This window comes from Camarhynchus parvulus, chromosome 4, assembly GCF_901933205.1.
Source record: "Camarhynchus parvulus chromosome 4, STF_HiC, whole genome shotgun sequence".
In the NCBI taxonomy this organism is placed as follows: Eukaryota; Metazoa; Chordata; class Aves; order Passeriformes; family Thraupidae; genus Camarhynchus; species Camarhynchus parvulus.
The window spans coordinates 52,088,163-52,100,705 of record NC_044574.1 but is presented as its reverse complement, the minus strand read 5'-3'; the positions used below and the strand labels follow the sequence as shown (position 1 = coordinate 52,100,705).

Sequence of the window (12,543 nt, the reverse complement as noted above, 5' to 3'; positions counted from 1 at the left end):
GCTGAGATTAGTGGGTAGTGCCAATGCTTTACCAGGATAAGTGCTGTGGGCAGTTTTAAATGTGACAACTAAGGAATCATTCAGTCCAAATACAACTCCTCTTTAAGGGTTTTTCCTTCCTATTATCTCATTTCTACTTGCTTTGCAGAACGTATCCTAACCTGTGATTGGCATTCTTAGAAACTTATCTTTGCCAGAAGAACGAGGCTGTAGCCATCAATTTGAGGATTGTTCCCTAGTGGCTTATCTAATAAATAGCCTTTTTTGCTGGAAATGTCACATATATATAAGGGCCAAAGATCATTTGGCATCTCTGCCAGACCCCCTCCATCATACTATGTTTACTGTCACAAGACATTTAGTTTCATGAGAGAACAGCTGTGCCAAATATCCCTAACAACAATTGAGTACCAGTCACAACTGCTTTGACTGAAAAACATGCAGGATCAGAAAAAGCTTGCAAATATGCCTCAGAAGTCAGCAAATGTTTCTGTTCCCATTGTGTCAGGAGAATGAGTGGGCTTTTCCTCAGGTTACCAGTGCTGTACTGCGTTTTACTCATGTGGATTTGCTAGGAGTGGCATATAGTGGTTTCCTCTGGCACTGGAAATCAGCAAAAGGACTTTGCTACAGCCAGAGACTCCTTTCATGAAACACAGGAAGGCTGTGAGGCTGCTGTATCTACAACACATGGTTTTGACTAATGAATGGAACAATTTTATTTGAGGATATTGGATTTTTATGGAATTACAAAATACGGCAGTGTTGGCATCTTGATTTATCATTGTATTTAAACCATGCTGTGGGAATTCATTATATCAATATAATCTAGTCACTGTGTTTATATATTCTGTGACACACTGAAGCACAAGTTACCTGAGGTGGGATAGGTAGGTGGGTCGCTTCTGGATCCTTTTTCTTACCTTCCTGCTTCTATGCTTTCTACATGTCAAGATGAAAGATGAATAATGTGCTCCTTAGTCTGTCCATACATTAGCTCTACCTAATTTCTCTTGCTCTTTCCAGGTCTCAAATTCCTTTCACCCCTTGATTAGTAACCATGGTGCTTGTAATGTACTGCAATTATAGATTGGAATGTACCAGCACAGAGTAATTTATGCAAAAGTAATTACTTAAATGACTCTTCATTATATTGCAATCAAATCCTCGATGCTCTGGTATAGATGTTATATATCCGATCTCAGCATGCTACTTAAAGTCTTTTGAGTCGAATTCTGAAACTATGTAAATCAGTGCAGTTCATCTGTACAGCTCTAGTGCTTTGAAAAGGGCTACACAGAGCACTACAGCTATAAAAGAAAAGAATTTGAACTTATAAACCAACACAGAAAGGTAGATATGAGTGAGCCTAAAGCACTCTGAGAGCAACAGGCTCAACAGTCTAACAATGACAGCGATCAAATTCTTTCTTCTTTCAAATTCCTTTGAGATAATTTCCTGTATTTTTACTTTGGCCACTGAGTTAGCCACAAAATGGTGAATGAAGCCTATTTAAATTTAAAATGTACTGCGGTTTTTGTTGTTTGTGGGGACAAGGGGGGGTTTCTGGCTGGGTGAAGACCTTAGCAGTGGGGTACTCCCGGTTTATCTTGTGATCCCATTTAAGCTTTATAGCTAAGTTGCCTTTGACTGTTCTCTTGGAAATTTTAGGCAAATCTGACAGGAGCTCATTTGGAGAACTGCATTGCAAGATGTGTAACTGAGGCCTCAGAAAGTACTAATGAAATTAGCATGTCTGCATCATGTCGTAGGGTAGTGAGGAGCCTTTATAGAAATATAGAGTCTTTAATTCAGAGTATTATAATTGATTGAACTCTGATTAATGTGGAAACTCACCCTCATCTCCTCTGTAATTCAGGGTGAAATCTAAAGCTATCCAGAACTTCTGGCAAGGCACTGAAAGGTTATTATCCACCATGAAGTCTTTGTGCAAGCACTGCTTCTGTGTTTTAGGCAATGCAGCAATGTTTGTTGTGGTTTGAGTGAGTGCAAGGAAAATCTCCTTTTCTGATTCCAGTTTTCATTATATAGAGAGATTTGCATAGAGCACATTAGTTCAGTCAAGTCTTATGTAAAATAATTCCAGGGAAGTCTAAAAAATCTCTCAGCTATGGTACTTAATGTGGTCAGCAGGAACTGCCAGTGAGAATCCATCCATCTTTCTGGTTCAGCTACTTTGTCATTAGGTAAACAGCATGGCATCTGTGTTTCACAAAAGTATTTCTTCCAGCAAAACACTGTTTCCTGCTTTGTTTGAAACAATTCAATGCTAAATGTCTTTATTTCTTTATAATTCCACTTCCTGCCCTCCTTTCTATCTATTAGGAGACAATGGCAAATTGATCTAAATTTCTGCATGAAGAGATGATGCCACATATTAAATATTTGTACATAGGTCCTTGGCTAAGTTTGTTTGTATTAAAACTTGAACAAAACTTGGGCAGCAAGTTTCATGCTGACCAGAGAGACTGTACAGCTGCGTTATTGCTACAGCTAGGATACTAATCCCAGACTTTGATACATCTTTGCAAAAGTATATATTAAGGTCTATATGAAGAACAGATATTTGCTCTTATTCTGCTATTTTAAGTAGCTTTAGACTATCTAGTCTGCAGAGATAATTTTTGAGGTTTTGCTTCAGTTTGGATGCAGCGATCTGAAAGGTAGGTTATCCAAAGCTGGATAATCCATGTACTGATTATCATGAATTGTCAAAATCACAGATTTTAAGACCTCAAGAAGAAAGGAAAGGATCTCCATTATGTACATGAGTTTTGAAAAGTGTTTCCCTTTTTTACAATACAGTGTTACAATTTCAGGCTCTACAGGTTTTTTTAGATTATATCCTTCCATTTTTGTCTAGATCTGGGCGCACACAAATCATTTTACATTTGGAAGGACAATCCATTTTTCAGGTGGAGATGTCCAGTTCTCCTGCACATGTTTTTCTGAATTTGGAGAATGTGTCTAGCTGGTAAGTGAATGTATGATTACCCTACCTAAGGGAGCAGGACCAGTGAATGAGCCCAGATTTTGGTATTCTCTAGCCAGGAGTACCTGGCAGGTTGGTGGAGACAATTCAGGCCACCCCTCTACCTTTGCTGTTCTCTTTGTGCCAGATAAATGAAAGCTAAGATGGGGTTGTCCTCCTTGTGAAATCCTACCTGCTTGTAGTACATGGATCACTTAGGTTATGAAACTCTGAAAGGCATGAAAACCCCCACCCTACAACAAATGTGTGTCCCCACATAATTGTATTTAATGAGAAGCGATGACTCGAGACCACAGTGATACAATTGTTGCTCTCAGCTTTTTTTTTCCCAAATCAAGCCCAATGTCCCTTTGATTTTACCTCTTTTAACTTATTACCTATTTTGCTAGAAGAAACTAATTCGTTTTGAAAGAAACCAAAAACAATGTGGAAAGATGGTGTATTATTTATTTTCAAACCTGAAACTGAATTAGAAAAATGTAAACCATGAAAATTAGCACTTTGAAATGTGTACCTGGGATCAAACTTGTGGGTGTTGATAAAGCATATGTTCAAGTCTGAGTCCCAGCTGAGCCCAGTGGTTGAGGGGAAGGATGGAGACAGACAGCAGTGTGATTCTGTTAAACCTGATATAAAAATATAGCAACTTCATGGTCTTAAGTTTGGATATGGGTCCTCTATTTTTTTGATGAAGACTTCATTTTTCTGTGATGCTCCAGTCTAATCAATAGGTCAGGTTTCTGTGAATTACTACTTAGATCAGGGAAGGACTTTAATGTACTGTTAATTCAATTCCTTTATGCTTCTTTTCAAATACTCGAGTAGTCTGTGGATTGTTTTTTTCTGAAATTCTGTCACCAATAGTCCTGTTTACTCTATGGGCATGAGGAATGTATACAAGTCTGCAATAATAATAATATTCATAGTGATATATTTGGAACAAGTAAATTTGTGTTGCTGGTAAAATGAACAAGTAGTAAGACCTGTTTTATGAAGAAATCCTGAGGTGAAGAATTATTTGTGAAGTTTACCATTTTGGGGTTTTGTCTCTGGCTTAGAATTTTTCTGTTTCTGGACTCTTGGATTTTAGTCTTGGCAATGAACAAACCATTTCTTCCAGCATACCTATACAGTAGTATCTTGTACTGAAGCCTTCAGGAGTTTTTTTATTTACTTATGGAAAGTGTTCACCGTTAATTTACTTGAGATCACTCTTGACTAACAAAGAGGCAGTGGACATTTCATTTAGTAAAGCCTGAGAATCTGTGTGGAGGATGGATTGATTTGAACAAAAACAACAGCATGAGCTCCTCTGTGTTGTGTCAGTGGTTGCTTTCAGAGGTCACCATATTGAATTTGAAAGAGCAACAACTATCAATTCTTTTTGAGAAGTGGAAAGAGGAGGAAAGAAAATCTTTCATGTTATTATGAGCTGTCATGAGTAAAAATTTTGTGCTAAGAAATGCATATGTGAGCAATATGATTTGAGTATTTTCAGTATTAGTGAGAAAGATTATCTATTATTAAAACTGCATCATTTAATGATTGGATTATAGAAAATGTTATCCTGTCTTGACAACCAGAAAAACTAAGTTCGCCCAAATTACCATTTTTGTGTTTCTGTATTCCCATTCACAAACTGGCAAATGGACTACTGGAAATGTTTGCATTGATGTAAGGAACCAATTAAATACTACCAGAAATTCCACATTAAATAGAATACGTTTGGTAAACTTTCAAATTGTAATGCTTAGGCAAAAATTTACATGCATCCATTGATTTTGTCAGAGAAAGCACCTAAATTACTTTTTTGGATCTGTTCCCAAAGTTCTTTGCTTTGAAAGCTCTTCTGAATTAGCATTTATTTTTATTTCCTACTGATTAAATAACTTGTGTGGAAGTACTGAGGTCTTGAAAAGGTCTCCTGAGATCAAGTATTTTTTGTATTCCATAACTACTAAATTAATAATCTTGAAGTGTTTAGATTTTAGGTATTATCACAGTAATATATATTTGTCCCAGAGGACCCTCAGTTGTTATGTTCTAATGATCAACTTTGGGTGTCTTGTAATCTTTGTTTTCTACAGATACAGTGTCTACTATAGCAATGTGAAATCTTCAGAGACAGCAGAAATGGGAAAACATTTGAATGTATTTATCAACACTGACACTAATAATGTGAATCACCAAGCTGTTCCCCGTAGTCCTCAGCATCACCAGGCTTACTAAGATCCACCTTTTTTCCTGCTTTGGAATACATGAGAAATGCACAAAGCTCCTGGGGATTTGGACTTACTCCAGGGATAACAATTATTTCTTGGAACTCTGATACTGCTTATTTCACCTTTAAATGCTTCATTTCATGACTGCAGAAAGCATTACTCTGATTTGCCCCGTGGAGCTGTGCATCCTGTCTTCCAAAGTATCAGGAAAAGATCTGATATTTCAGAGCTGTTCTGTTCTTAAATAATAACATGCTGCAAAAAACCTCATTTTCTGGCAGAAGTCTCAGGGCATAATATTTTCTCTTTTGCTGATAGACACAGTTTCTGGGGCTAGGATCAAGACGGGCAGAATGTGGCAACGCTGTTAGTAGCTCTAGAAGAGCCAAGGAACAGTTGTTTTGACATAAGAGAGAAGCTTTTGAAGCAAGACTGAAAAGGCTGGGGCTCTTTGGTTTGAAGAAGAAAAGACTGTGCTGAGGATTTGACTGAAACAAAAAAAAAATCATAAAGGACAGGGCTGCACATGCCATAACTATAGGAAATGCAGTTATAATGTAGAGGAGAAGATATTTTTTCTTTTTTTCTTCAACGGTGTTACTGAACTATTGCAATTTGTTGCCACAGTGAAGAATGCAGAGAGACAAAAGCAGGAGTTGTGTGGGGTATTAGAGGAACACATAGGCAACAGGTTCATAGTAGATACCATGGAGAAGCAGTAGGGAAGCCTTTTCTGTCCCATATTTCTGGGAAAGCAACTGGAGTTGCCTGGGAAGGGGAAGTGGGAATGAATGGACTGCAGATATCAGCTGTTACATCACTTTCCCTAGGGCCATAGGCAGAGAGACAGGGTGGACTGATCTAAAGCACAGGGCTAGTAAGGTATTTCTTACACTCTTCAGTAAAGCTGAATTTTAAAAAGTATCCACAAAGTGTAGTAGGAGTTGCTGAATTTGAAACACACTTTGTTGGGGCTGCTTGCCTGTCTCATGGTTTTCTTTTGCCTTTACCACTTTTAGCATGTGCTTGTTTCTTGTTTCTTACAGTAAGAGCAGAATCTCCAGAGGTCTTCCTTCATTCCTTCTCTCTCTTCACCCCTGTGGTTCCCTTGTGTGTGTTTACCCAATTCTAGTCCCATGACATATACACTATATATATACATATATATATATATATATATATGCTTTTGAATCCTGGACAGTTCTGAATCACTTCATGATTTTGTAGTAAATATCTGTGTACTGTTATTCCAGACAAACTGTGCACTCAGGACGTGCTGGCTGCTGCTGACCAGCTGCAGAGCAGTGTACCAGGCTGTATCTTGTCCATTTTGCTATGAAATGTGTCTAGCTTTTGAGGAAAACCAAACCACATCCATTTAATGATGCTTTTCTTTGTTGTTGCTGTTACTGGCTTCCAATATGAAACATAATCTGCAGTTAGAAATTCAAGTGAATGTTTGTTATGGTTCTCTAGTGCTGTGATTTTGGAAATACAATTAACAAAAGCTACTCAGTTCCTACACTTCAGTTCTGTAATTGTGTCCTGGGAGCAGACTGTAATTACTGGGCTCTAGGTAGCTATAAGTTTCTGTGCAGTTTCTCTTCAAATCTGCAGAAAAGTTCGGATGAACCAACCTTTGTAGATAAGTAGCAAGATAAAGAATTTGGATTCTTTGTAGGCGCTTCAAGATTTGGGGAACTGTGACTCAAGAAGCATTGTGCAGTTTAGTTTGCATTGACCAGTGCTTGTAGAGTATTGATTATCTGTCATATGTATATCCAAATTCATTGTTGATAAGGGGAGAAGAACTTTAGGATGAAAGGATTAAAAAATATCCTGCTGCAAAATGAATTGTGACACACTCATAAAGAAGATAAAATCAATATCAGCACTTGTTGGTCATTCTGAAATCTAGAGACAGATTCCATGTACAGCAGAATCATGAAGAATAAGCAAATTGCTAAAAAGCTAAATTAAAACCAGATTTCTTAAACCTTTAAGAAACACAATGTAGGTAGTAAAATCCATGGTCTTACAAATTATTTAGTAGATATGTCCTCACGTTGCAGCTTTGCGTTGGATAATCAAGACTGCTTTTGTTTATATAAATTGGTGCTGCCCTTACTCCTGTCTGGGTGCATTTGTCAGGAGAGCATAGAGAGAATTGTTTCACTGTTGAGCACTTGCTCACTGAAGTTTCCTAGTTCAGAACTGATGTGAGAAGCAGGTTTTTGTAGGATATTTTTTGTGGCTATGGGTGAATACTTGTGTGTTCCTGTTGCCGGGCTGTCATGATAGGCAGCTGTTCTCAAAGGATGCTAAATATCTTCCTTCAAAGAATATTCAGGGATAGGACTGTGCTGTACCTACTGCAAGCACACACAAAGATTTTACCTGAAAACATCCCCAAGTTAATAAATGAGCATGGTATTAGTATTCTTCTGCCCATTCTTAACTAGGGTGCTTCATGCATATTGATAATCTGTGTAAAAACCAGTTATGCTTGTGGAAAACAGATAAAGATCAGTGAGTAGCTGATACATTTTTCCACATGGGATATTGCTTAATTAGCAGGTCTCCAGTTTTCTATCTGTGAGCTCTAGTGCCATCACCCTGAAGTTAAATAGTCTCCCCATTGTTTCAGTGTTTTTGTCTCTTTGTTCCCAAAATCTCTCTTTATTGAATATAAATACTGTGCGCTGTTAGTGTAACATAGTGATGTGACTACAACTAAAGAGAGCTTCCCTGGGGATAAGCAGCGTTGCCCTGGTGTAGGAATTCTGTGAAGCCCTCTAATCCAGTTCATCCCCAAGCCTCTCTTGAGAGATTAAAATGTCCCATTACCTTTACATGCTCCCTTTCATTAGGATTAGAATCCTGTTCCTCCAGTAGAAAAGAATGGTCTCATGTCTTTCATGTTGATATGAGCAACAACAGGAAACCCAAATAAACCAAGTGCCAAATCTTCAGTCATCTGTAAATCAACTCCATATAAAAGTTTCTTTCTAACCAAGTGAAATCCTACTTAAAATGCATTTAGAGGAAATTAAAATGAGATCTAATCCAGAGCCACTAAAATTACTGACAAGTTTGTGTTTGCTCCAGTTCTCTGTGATAATGAGTACATTCAGAAGACTGTACTCTGTTTACACATATTTTTATGAGAGATGAATAGCATTTCCTCTGAATTATTCACTCTTACCCCAGACTGGGAGGTTCCTATGAAACTGTGCATAAAACATAGTGATAGATCCTAAAGGCAGATTTTAGTGCTATCTTTATAGAGAGTTTTTTTCTAATTCATAAACTTTCCTGTAGAGATCAATTCTTGCATCTTGTGGCACTTGCCTCTTCACTGACAAGCTAGAAAGCTTTGACAATAGTCAGTACTCATTAAGGGTATAATTGGTGATAAATGGCAAGACATTTCACTTACAAGTCAAAGCTTCATACATCACTGAATATTTTAACTGTTATGTAGAATTTAATACAGAATTAAATGCCTTCTGCCAGAATCTAGAGAATCAAAAAGAATCTGTAGAAAGTTTATCACAATTTAACCATTCTGTTCTGGTATGTGCAAAAGCTATTTTGCCTCTCTGTAGGGCCCTCCTAAATAACATAGGACTATTTCATAAGGTTAATTTTCATTAATGTTATTCATCAGCTAATTTTCATGTTTGTTAATATAATACGAGATGGACTGCTATCAGTAAAATCAAGCTATACTAATAGGAACATTTCAAGTACCTTAAAATGTGGTGTTTCAGTCATTTCTTTTAATAAGGAAACGTCAGTAATTTTTGGCTGAATTTCTAGGCAACATCACTCATTTTAAAAAATGATTGTTTGCCTCACATGTAATTGGCTTTGGAGAAGGATATTACAAAAAGATTGTGCCACTGGCAAGACCAAGCTTTTCCTGAGGATGATAGCTCAGAATTTGTGTGGTATTCTTAAATACAGTGTGTCTCTAATCCATTAAAATAATCCAGTACTCCTTTCTCCTGGTGTACAAAGCGTTATTAGATTGTTTTAATGCATTAGAGACATTAAAGTTTACGGGTCAAGGAACCTGAACCTCAAAAGTAATAACATATACCCTGTGATAGCAAAAGGAAGAGAAATGTAGACTTTAATTCAAGACTATTATTTGTAGATAATCCAGTCAGAACTGAATGCTACATGGAAACAGAAAGAAAGAGACGAGCCTTGATACAGAGTCCTAAACAGACAGATTATGCTTACTTTTAATTGTAAATTATTTGGGGCAAAAATTGAAGAAAGAATAAAATTGCATTTGAAGTAATTTGTGTCCTTCCACTGACCTTATAATGAGAAGGACATTGCTGAGATTAGGTTGCAACAGAGACCTCTAATTTTCAGTCTGCAAGATATGAAAGATTAGCCAGATTTGATCTGTGAAGCTCAAGGGTGTCTAGAATGAGGAGGTTATCATCAAGGTGTATAAAACCCTGGGAGAGAGGGAATAGAATAGATGGTAAAATGTACTATTATTAGAGATAAGTAATTAAATCACCAAGATATCTAAGAATTTGGGGAGGAAGAATAATTTGTTTCCTAGGAAAGGGAATAATTTTCCCTATGCAGAGAGTAGGTGAAAAACAGACCCAGTATTCTGAGTCAGCATTGACCAAATTGGTCCAGAAGGGAGCTGAGCTTCATTTTGAAAATACTAGTTTATACGCAAATTTGGGCTTGTACGGCTGTGTTTGTTACTTAAAAGTCGAGCTGTCCCCTTTGCACAACTGACAGGAGCATCACCTTGTCTTTACTCTTAGGTGGGGACTAAGGGCCTATACCCACTTAGCTTTTCTTTCCCAGCTGAGACAACACTGATTTTGCCCTTTCTCAGCTGGTGATTTGTGGAATGGAACAGGAGTGCCTGCATGCTTGAGTGGCTTGCAGCAGTCATTAGCCCATTTGCAGTACCCAGCTATGTCTGTGGAAGATGTATTCCTCTCAGTGGGAAAAGAGTAGATCAAAACACAAAAAATTATTTTCTTTTATCAGTAAATATGTGAAGGAGGAATTGACTCTGCCATGTCTTTGTGAAGATGACAGTGCCACAAGCAGCACCAGCTCACAGAGTATTCAATGTTACCTTGTGCCATTCCCAGCTGATAAAAACTGTAAGTGTATAAAGGCTATGAATTCCCTGGGTGCTGTTAGCAGGTAATAAAACTGGCAGTAATGATGTTACTGGAGGTGTTGCGTTGTCAGGAGGAGCTGCTCTCTCAAAAGGAGCTGCACTAGACTGTTCTGCAGATCCTGTGGGTGATTCATCTCTAATTTGGGTGGCAAAGTAGTGATTGACGTGGTAGAGAATGCATCAAGGGCTCACCTGCTCCCCTAGACAGCTACCAAGAGATAATAATGAAATGTCATTGGCTTAGGCATTATTATGCTCATCTGTTTGATCCCTTTCAGCTTTTATCAATTTTATGGCAGCTGCAGGCTTTTTTCTGCTTTTTGTCAGGCCTCATTCATTTGTATTATTTTTTCCATTGGAGAGCTGAGCAATTTTTCCCAAAGCAAAGCTATGTGTCTTCTAACACTAATAAAATTCTTGTCTCTCCTCATTGCAACTTGCCTCCAGAGCAGGGCCTTCTGGCATACTCTGCAGCAGAAGAGATAAAATAATCAATAAGCCTGGATCTGAAAATGAAATGCAACATTTGTTTTGTTACTGAGCTCTACATGGCCTAAAACAGATGGCTTTTTGATGCAGTTTTTAGTGTGCTCATAAGGATTTTTGAGATGTGTGTGATTTTTATTTTGACAATATAAATTGAATGAATGGCTACTAGCACAATGACCTGGCATCTATTATCTTCCCCTTCACAGATCAAGAACTCTAAGTGATGTACAATTAGAGCAATGCTTAATAGAACTCTTGAAATTAAATGGAACTGTAGTATCGTGAGCGCATAAGTGCTCTCATTATTTTCTGTTGAAAAATATTTTAGTCTATCTTTGTCATTTTTTGTTTGGCTGCTTGCATATGCTGGTCTGTGCTTCTCAGCTAATGTGGTGGCAAATAGTAAGTGTATACACATCAATATGGTTAGTAAACATTTATCTTGGGGTGGCAAGTGTGAGGCAAAATGTGAGTTTTATGCATATTTATTTTTTCTGTAGTCTTCTAATTAATATTTTCTTGCCAGAATATATTGGAATTCAGTTTCTATCAGGTACGGTGTGGTAGTTTCAAAATGAGAAGAAAGAGCAGCTTCATACTGCTGCATAACCAAAGAGGTGGTGTTTGGCTACATGAGGAGATATCCCTCATCTGCAATGAGATTTGCTCTATTATTCCTCTGCACTTAGGGAAGCAGCATTGCAAAGGCAATCTTCCAGATTACGTCTGTTTTAATGTGGACAACAGGGATAGCAGAACACTTTAGTTTGTTATTCTCTGTTGGCAAGAGATGGTACCCTGGAAGAGCATCCCTTCTCTAGATCCATGTACAGTTGCAGTCAAGTCCTGATGCCTCTTGGCCAGTGCTTTGCTTTGATGCTGTTACACCAACAAGTGACCAGTGCCCCTCATTAGGACACTGACAGACACAGTGACAGAAATGTAGTAACCGATAGACATGGCCAAGCAGGACTGAAGTCCTTTTGCCTGAGAGCTATCTCAAAAAGTCTTGCAATATCTCCAGTACATCTCAGGAAAAAGTAATACCTTCAGTGTATGCAATGACTTCTACTTTCGGTTACCTCTATAGTTTCTTTTTTTTTTTTTTTAATATAAGGGAAAGAGTTGTTGAAGAAAATGTCATAAAATGTACAGTCTTCTGAAGATTAAAGATACTCCTTAAAGCCGTGGGTTAACTGGTCAGCCAGTTACCTTCAGGAAGCCATGGATATGCTCCAGTTCCATCCATTGCCACGGCTTAAGTTATGAGGAAAGCTCTAACTGCAAGCTATATGAGATAATGAATGTGCTAGTATTCAGCCAGAAACCAAAAGTGCTACTGATTTGGCATGGCCATTCCTTCCAGAGGCACCCAAAAAAGGCAAAAAACACACACTGAAATGGTTGAATACTCACTTTCCACAAATGCAGTACCCTCAAGACAGTCAGTCAGATGATGTCAGGACTTGGAATAGGAAGAGAAGAATTTGCATCTGGCTAATTACATTTCAGTATTTAGAATATCTTTTTGATTTATTTTTCAACTTCACCTCAACCCAAACATCAAATCTTGAGTGTAGGCTGGCAGTGCAGATGCTATGCCTCAAAGGCTTAAATGAAATAAAACACAAATGAGACTGAGA

General features: G+C 37.8%; 1 protein-coding gene across 1 annotated transcript in view; it reads left to right on the top strand.

Moving 5' to 3' along the window:
• GRID2 (glutamate ionotropic receptor delta type subunit 2) overlaps positions 1 to 12,543 on the top strand; it is a 669,086-nt gene that overhangs the window by 317,979 nt on the left and 338,564 nt on the right. The window lies entirely within an intron of this gene.